Source organism: Chiloscyllium plagiosum, chromosome 12 (genome assembly GCF_004010195.1).
Source record: "Chiloscyllium plagiosum isolate BGI_BamShark_2017 chromosome 12, ASM401019v2, whole genome shotgun sequence".
Taxonomy (NCBI): Eukaryota; Metazoa; Chordata; class Chondrichthyes; order Orectolobiformes; family Hemiscylliidae; genus Chiloscyllium; species Chiloscyllium plagiosum.
The window spans coordinates 79,731,907-79,740,571 of record NC_057721.1 but is presented as its reverse complement, the minus strand read 5'-3'; positions in this window follow the sequence as shown (position 1 = coordinate 79,740,571).

Sequence of the window (8,665 nt, the reverse complement as noted above, 5' to 3'; positions counted from 1 at the left end):
AGAGATGGGATCAGGGTCACGGGGACCAATGGGGTCAGGGTCACGGGGACCGATGGGGTCAAGGTCACAGGGAGAGATGGGATCAGGGTCACGGGGACCAATGGGGTCAGGGTCACGGGGACCGATGGGGTCAAGGTCACAGGGAGAGATGGGATCAGGATCACGTGGACCAATGGGGTCAGGGTCATGGGGACCGATGGGGTCAGGGTCACAGGGACTAATGGGGTCAGGGTCACGGGGACCGATGGGGTCAAGGTCACAGGGAGAGATGGGATCAGGGTCACGGGGACCAATGGGGTCAGGGTCACGGGGACCGATGGGGTCAGGGTCACAGGGACTAATGGGGGCGGAGATGTCAGGGTTGTATTTTAATTGATGAAGGCAGCTTCGGGTGACAGAGGATTCAGATGGCAGACAAATAATCTATGGGGGAGGGTTTAACGGTGGGGAAGTGGAGTAATTAGACCAGCCAGATTTTTGAATTCTGACTTAAGCTGCGAAAAGATGCTCATAGAAGATAAGCGTAGCAAGGATGTTTCCTCGTGTGGGGCAATCTGGAACAAGAGGCTATAGTTTTAGGATAACTCAGAGATGAGGAGGAATCCCTCCCTTTGAAGGGTCGTGAGTCTGTGGAACTCACTCCCTCAGAGTGCAGTGATACTGGGACATTGAGGACATTTAAGGAGGACATAGACAGATTTGTAATTTTAATGAGTAATTAGATTAGATTAGATTACGTACAGTGTGGAAACAGGCCCTTCGGCCCAACAAGTCCACACTGCCCTGCCGAAGCGAAATCCACCCAAACCCCTACATTTACCCCTTACCTAACACTACCGGCAATTTAGCATGGCCAATTCACCTGACCTGCACATCTTTGGACTGTGGGAGGAAACCGGAGCACCCGGAGGAAACCCACGCAGACACGGGGAGAACGTGCAAACTCCACACAGTCAGTCGCCTGAGGCGGGAATTGAACCCGTGTCTCTGACGCTGTGAGGCAGCAGTGCTAACCACTGTGCCACCGTGCCGCCCACTAATGTGTTGAAAAGAAAATGGAAATCAGGCAGGAAAGTGGAGTTGAGACTGAGATGAGATCAGCCATGATCGTACTCAATGGCAGAGCAGGCTCGAGGGGCTGAATGGCCTCCTCCTGCTCTTAGCTCTTATGTTCTTAAGCATGATGGATGAAGCTCAAGGGGCTGGGTGGCCACATCTGTTCCCAATTTGTTTGTAAACTGGGATTTACTGGGTTTGTGCTCCACATGGTACTCGGGCAAATTAGCATCAAGCTACAGACTACAGAGATCAATTGAGACTCCTGACGGTAGCTTGGCCAGTGACAAGATATGGAGGTGCCGGTGTTAGACTGGGGTGGGCAAGGTCAGAAGTCACACGACACCAGGTTATAGTCCAACAGGTTTATTTGAAATCACAAGCTTTCGGAGCGACGCTCCTTCATCAGGTGACGTGGAGCGAGGCGCACAGGCTCAGAATATATAGGCAGAGAGATAATGGCAAGATAATTCCAGGTGACTAAGAGTGTCAAAAGATCGACCAAATGGTGTGAGTGTAGTGTTGACCGGCTTAATAACAAGTCTCTGCAGGTGATCAAAAGTGCCAGACAGTGTGAGTAAAGTGTCAACAGCTGAGTAACAAGTGGAGGGATGGCCTATGACCCGATTAATTAAGGCAGAAAAATAATTACAAAAATATCAAAAGTAAGAAGATGCTTGAGATAAACCAAATGATTGGAATAACACAATTAGTGTCAGAGTCGCACGCCGAGAGTCTAACCAAACTAATAAATTATCCTAATGTGTACAAACTAATTAAGTTGGACAGATAATAATAAGTTATCAAGGTGATGGTGTCAGTACAGAACCGTAAGGAAGGTTTTACACAGAACAGTATAGAGGGGTTACATGTAGCGCGACATGAACCCAGTGACAGGGTGAGGGAAGGGGAGCACATGATGCCAGGAGTATGTGGGCCCACGTGAGAGAGAGAGATCAGGCTGTGGGTCACAATCAAAGAATGATAACTGTCCCATAAGTTAGACACTCCATCAGCACAGTAGAAACAAAATACTGAGGAGACTGGAAATCTGTCGAGACAGCAAAGAACGCTGGAGAAACTCAGCAGGTCTGGCAGCACCTGTGGACCAAGAAACGGAGTCAACGTTAACAACAGAACAGTTCTAAAGACATACTTGGACTTGAGACGTTGACCCCATCCGAGCTGAAAATGTATTGCTGGAAAAGCGCAGCAGGTCAGGCAGCATCCAAGGAGCAGGAGAATCGACGTTTCGGGCATAAGCCCTTCTTCAGGAAGGCTCATGCCCGAAACGTCGATTCTCCTGCTCCTTGGATGCTGCCTGACCTGCTGCGCTTTTCCAGCAACACATTTTCAGCTCTGATCTCCAGCATCTGCAGTCCTCACTTTCTCCACATTGACCCCATCAGCAAGATCACTTTACTTCGGACAATGTCATATCACCCACCTCCTCTCCAATCTCAACTGACAATCACTAATTCTCCTATCCACTCCTCTGTCACTTCCTAACTCCACTACTCCAGTGTTGTCCAGGCTGACCTCGCACCTTCCACCCTTCATAAACTGCAGCTAAAGCGAAACTCTGCTGTTTAGACAATGAATTCAAAGAATGCTTTTGAGATATTTTCTTACAGCAGAGAGCACGTTATATTTGACTCGACATTGTGTAATGTGATAGGATTAATTAATGACCTCAGTCTTGAGGCATCCCTAAGGTAGCAATGACCACAAAATGATGCAAATTTTACGTTCAGTTTGAAAGGAAGAAGATTGGCTTGAAGACTAGAACTAAGTAAGGGCATGAAGTCTGAGGACCTAAAGTTTACTGGTGTGCCAAGCCAGGGGATGGATCATTAGTTACACAGTGGGACACAAATGTTTAAGGAGAAATTTCAGAATACTCAGGATAGAGAAAAATCCTAAAGGGAGAAAACTCCACCTGTACTTAATCAAAGAGATTCAGGAAAACATGAAACTGAAAAAAAAAGATCAATGATAGGTGAGGTGATTTGTCTGAGTAATAAGAATGGCAGAAAATGTCTCAAAGTTAATCAGGAGAAAGGAAGTAGTGAATGGGTGGAAGCTAGATAGGATTGGAATAACAGTTAGCAGGAGCTAACACAGGTATTTAAAATGCAAAAGAATAAACAAAGCATGTACTGGTCCTTTGGAGAGTGAGAATGGAGAGTTCTTTGTCAATAAGAGGGAAATGAGGAATGAATTGAGTAAATACAGTCATAGAGGTGTACATCACAGAAAAGAAAAGGGAATTAGATCATTTGACATAGGAGCAGAAATTAGGCCAATCAGTGTCCGCTCCATCATTCCATCATGGCTGATCAGTTTCTCAACCATATTCTCCTGTTTTCTTTCCGTAACCTTTGATCTCCTTGACAATCAAGAACTTATCGATCTCCATCTTAAATATTCTCAATGACCTGGCCTCCACAGCCTTCTGTGGCAGTGAATTCCACAGATTCGCCACTCTCTGGCTAAAGAAGTTTCTCCTTATCTCCTTTCTAAAGGGTCTTCCCTTTAGTCTAAGGCTGTGTTCTCGGGTCCTAGTTTCTCCTATCAGTGGAACAATCTTCCCAACATCTACTCTGCCCAAGGTATTCAGTATTCTTTAAGTTTCAATCAGATCCCTCCTCATGCTTCTAAACTCCATTGAGTATAGACCCAGAGCCTTTAATTCCTGGGATCATTCTCGCGAGCCTCCTCTGGACCTGCTGCAGGGACAGTACATTCTTCCTGAGGTATGGGGCCCAAAATTGTGCACAATACTCTAAATGGCCCTTCAGCCCATTGTGCTCACACCAGTCAAAAACAACCCAAGTGTTCTAAATCCAACATGTGGCCTACCACACCTTTTGACTCTGACTCTCCAGCATCTGCAGTTCTCACTTTCTCTATCGCCTTGTGTGCCTGGGCATCGCAGGTGCACGTCTAAATACTTCTTCAATGTTATGCGGGTTTGTACCTTTCCCACCCTTACAAGCAGTGAGCTCCAGATTCCTACCACCCTGTGGGTCAAAGAGTTTTTTCACACATCTCCTTTAGACCTTCTGCCCCTTCCCTTAAATCTATGTCCCCATGGTCATTAACCCCTCCATCAGGGGGATAGGTTCCTTCCTGTCTATGCCCCTCAATTTTATCCATCTCGGTCTTGTCTCCCCTCAGTCTCCTCTGATTTAAGGAACATGACCCCATTCTGACCATTCTCTCTTCATCACTGAAACTCTCCAGCCCAGGGCACCATCCTAGTAAATCTCCTCTGCACCCTCTCCAGTGCAATCACACCCCTCCTATAATGGGGATTCCACCATAGATAGATTTAGTTTTTATTGTCATGTGTACTCAAGTACAGTGAAAAGTGTACAATGATGCCACACACGGCGCCATCTTAGGTACAAAGATAACTTTTAACTCTTCTAAACACTCGTGAGCAGGGTCCTAACCTGTTTAGCCTTTATCTATGCGACCATCGCTCCATACCAGGGATTTTTGTTGGTTGTTCAAGTGCTTTTCAGTCCAGGGTTGTCTGACTTTTAATGAGGATTCCTTTTATATATTGACGCTTACAGCTATGTTGTCATCATTGACACTTGTATCACATGGCACAGGATTCAATGAGCACTTATTGCATGACGCATTACCTACACATGTACATGACAGTCACAGTCAACAGTGTGAAGGGCTTATGCCCGAAACGTTGATTTTCCTGCTCCTTGCACGCTGCGCTTTTCCAGCACCACTCTCTTGACTCTGACCTCCAGCATCTGCTGTCCTCACTTTCTCCTGTGACAATCACAGGCACTTGTGTGTCTAGGCCTGAAGCTAAGCAATTCAGATTTAATACAGCGCACTTCCTCGGCATGTCATGGGAGATTCAGGAAGATGAAGACTGAAAGCTCTATATCATAAAGTAATGCCATGATGAAAATATGAGAAAGGACCCTTTAAGGTACATTATGTCCAGCAGATAGATCCTTAATGAGGGCAGGGCAATTAAAGGCATGGAGGCTTAGATGGGAACATAGACTTCCAAACACAAACCCCAATTATAATCATATTGAGAGGCCAAGGACAGAAGTCACATGACACGAGGTTAGCGTTCAGCAGGTTTATTCAAAATCACAAGCTTTCGGAGCACTGTTCCTTCACCAGGTGAAGCAGAGTAAAGTGCACAGGCCCAGAATCCATAGGCACAGAGATAATGGCAAGATAATTCCAGAGTGTCAGATGACAGTACAAATGGTGTGAGTGTAGTGTTGACCGACTGAATAATATGTGCAGGTGATCAAAAGTGTCAGACAGGGTGAGTTAAGTCTCATCAGCTGAAAAGCAAGTGGAGGGACGACCAATGATCCGATTAATTAAGGCAGAGATAATCACAAAAATAAAAGATGGTGCTGGTGAAGTGACAAAGCTCACCTGAAGAAGGAGTAACGCTCCGAAAGCTTGTGATTTCAGATAAACCTGTCGGACTATAACCAGGTGTTATGTGACTTCTGACCTTGTCCACCCCAGCCCACCACCGGCGCCTCCACATCATTGAATGGCCAGCAGGTTTGAGGGGCCAAATGATCTTCCTCTGCTCCTTACTCAGATGTCTGTATTTTCAAATCAGACTCTCAGCATAGATGTGATGTGAGCCAAAATGATCTATTCCAGTGTAAATGACCATACCCTTCTATTTTATTCATCTTTATGTGTTTAAACTTTACTATAACAATTATATTCTCTCAGCCACTCCCTTATGAGAAAGAGTTCCACACTCTTCTTACTCTGTTGGTGGGAGATGTTTCTCCTGATTTTGAGATTACATTTATTCTATCCATCTGTCTTGTCTATGTTTTATCTCAATATTGTCTATTTTCTACTTATAACTCAGTTCTTGTCTTCCACACAAACAGCAATATCCTGTCTCCATCCTAACAGACTGCGCACAATTTTAAATTTGTAATCAGAGCCCTCCTCCATTCAATCATTTCTGATAAATCTAAGCTCTCAAATCCAGCGCCATCCCTGTAAATAAATAAATCTTGGTATCTCTATATTTGTTTTATGTTGTGGAGGTCAGGGCTGTTGACAGTAATCAAAGTGGGGTCTAATCAAAACTGCGGATGCCGTGAATCAGAAATTGCTGGAAAAGCTCAGTAGGTCTGGCAGCATCTGGGGAAGGGTCACTGTGGACCTGAAACTTTAACTTTGATTGTTCTGCCTAGATGCTGCTAGACCTGCCGAGCTTTTCCAGCAACTTCTGTTGTTGTTGATGTCTAATCAAGGTGTTTTGCAAGTTCAACATAATTTTTCAATCCAGTTCTCCAAAAATTAACTTCATTCGCTTTTAGCTTAAAATGATTTTATGTGCCGCTCCCGTTAAAGCTCTGTCGATCTCAATCCCCGGTATTCCTCCCGTAATCCAGCAAAATGACACTTATTTTCCAACATATTTGCGGCCTCTGTAAGAACGAGCTGCTGCCAGGACAGGGCTCAGAAACTCATGTTCAGTTTGGGCACTCTCAGAGCTGTCCACCAGGTGGCAGAGGAGGGCTATCCCAAAACACTGGTCCTGTCTGTGTTGTAATGTCTCAAACGAGACTAGCTTTGTTGGGTTGGGGAGGTTTGTCATCCAGTTTAACTTGTCACATTCTCTTACAACAGACCATAATGGGTTGGGGTCCCAAACAAGTAGGGCAGATGGTTGAGAATTTGGAGGCTTTTTCCAAAAACAAAGCATTATAATTTTCAAACACGGAAAAGCCCAGGGAATTCTAGTTTTAGATTCGATTAGATTGCTTACAGCGTGGAAACAGGCCCTTCGGCCCAACAAGTCCACACCGACCCGCCGAAGAGCAACCCACTCAGAACCATTCCCCTACATCTAACACTATGGGGAATTTAGCACGGCCAATTCACCTGACCTGCACATCTTTGGACTGTGGGAGGAAACCGGAGCACCCGGGGGAAACCCACGCAGACACAGGGAGAACGTGCAAACTCCACACAGACAGCTGTCTGAGGCGGGAATTGAACCTGGGATCCTGGTGCTGTGAGGCAGCAGTGCTAACCACTGTGCCAAAACATGGTACATTTTGTTGCCCCCTTTTTAGTTCAAGGGAAGCTGAGATGTGGAACCAGGGCAAGTATCTGACTCTCTGCTTCCTTGCCTGAGCCACGTAAGGTGAAATTTCTAGGCTCCTGAAGGGTTCCGCCCAAAACGTTGACTCTCCTGCTCGCTCCACGTCCTATCGACTCTGACTCCCCAGCGCCTGCCGTCCTCGCCATCTCCAAATCTGAGGACCCAGCCTTCCTCCAAGTTTCAGAGGAGGGAACAGCACCTTCTTCCCCATGTCTCCTTCGCATCTCATCTCCACAATCCCCTGTCGGAAGCTGCTCTTCCCTCCCAGCAGCCTGAGCTGTCGGGAGCAGGCTCGCCCTGTGACTCTATGGGCACAGTCTTCAGTGGTGCAGGTGGGGTCTCCATTTAGAAATTACTGGAAAATGGGAAGCACCATGTTTCATTTCATTCACCCTTCTAACCCCTTCAGAAAATGAGTCCACTTCCCAATGAAGTTATTGATGAATCACCTTGATCAGTCTGGGGTTGATTGGTTTCCAACTGACCCAGATCTGAAGAGTTGAATCTCCCAGTCACAGTCCACCCAGTGCACCATAATTCCAGAGGCACTTGCATCTTCCAAGCTTCCCCACTTATTGATTTATGTGGTTCCAAAGGAGGCCATTCAGCCCACTTCTCTTTCGGAAAACCTACCCCCTCCATTTGGGCTGCATGGTGGCTCAGTGCTTAGCGCTGCTGCCTCACCAGAGACCTGGGCTCCATTCCACCCTCGGGTGACTGTCTGTGTGGAGTTTGTGCGTTCCCCCCCTGTAGGTTAGGGCGGACTGGCCATGATAAATTGCCCACAGTGTTCAGGCCTATACAGGCTGGGTGGGTTAGCCAGGGGAAATGCAGGGATAGGGTAAGGGGTGGATGAATCTGGGTGGGATACTCTTCAGGGTGGATTTGTTGGGCTGAATGGCCTGTTTCCACACTGGAGCGATTCTATCAATCAGTCAGTCCATCGTTTTTCCCATTGCCCTGAAGATTTTTCTCTCGCTTGGGTCTACCTGACCTGGATCAGTGGTGCTGGAAGAGCACAGCAATTCAGGTAGCATCCGAGGACAGCAAAATAATTGCTGTGCTCTTCCAGCACCACTCATCCAGAATCTGGTTTCCAGCATCTGCAGTCATTGTTTTTACCTCTACCTGACCTGTATTTGATCCCATGCCCCCTGCTGTTTTCATATCATTTCCCACCCAGACAGACAGCTGAGGCTGGCTGCTGAGTTTGCCTTCAGCTGACAGTATGGCATGCCCTCACTCCCCACGTATCGAGTGAGGATGCACCTACTGAGTGCCTGTGCTTGCCCCACCCCTAATTTCCCCATCCATTCTCCCCTTTCCCATCCATTCTCAACACCTCTCCCTCTCCCCCAACAGCACCATTCAATCTCTGTCACCACAACTCCATCTTTTCCCCACTCCCCCCAACCCCAAAACAGCTCCATCTATTTATTTTCCACACCATTAGCTCTATTCATT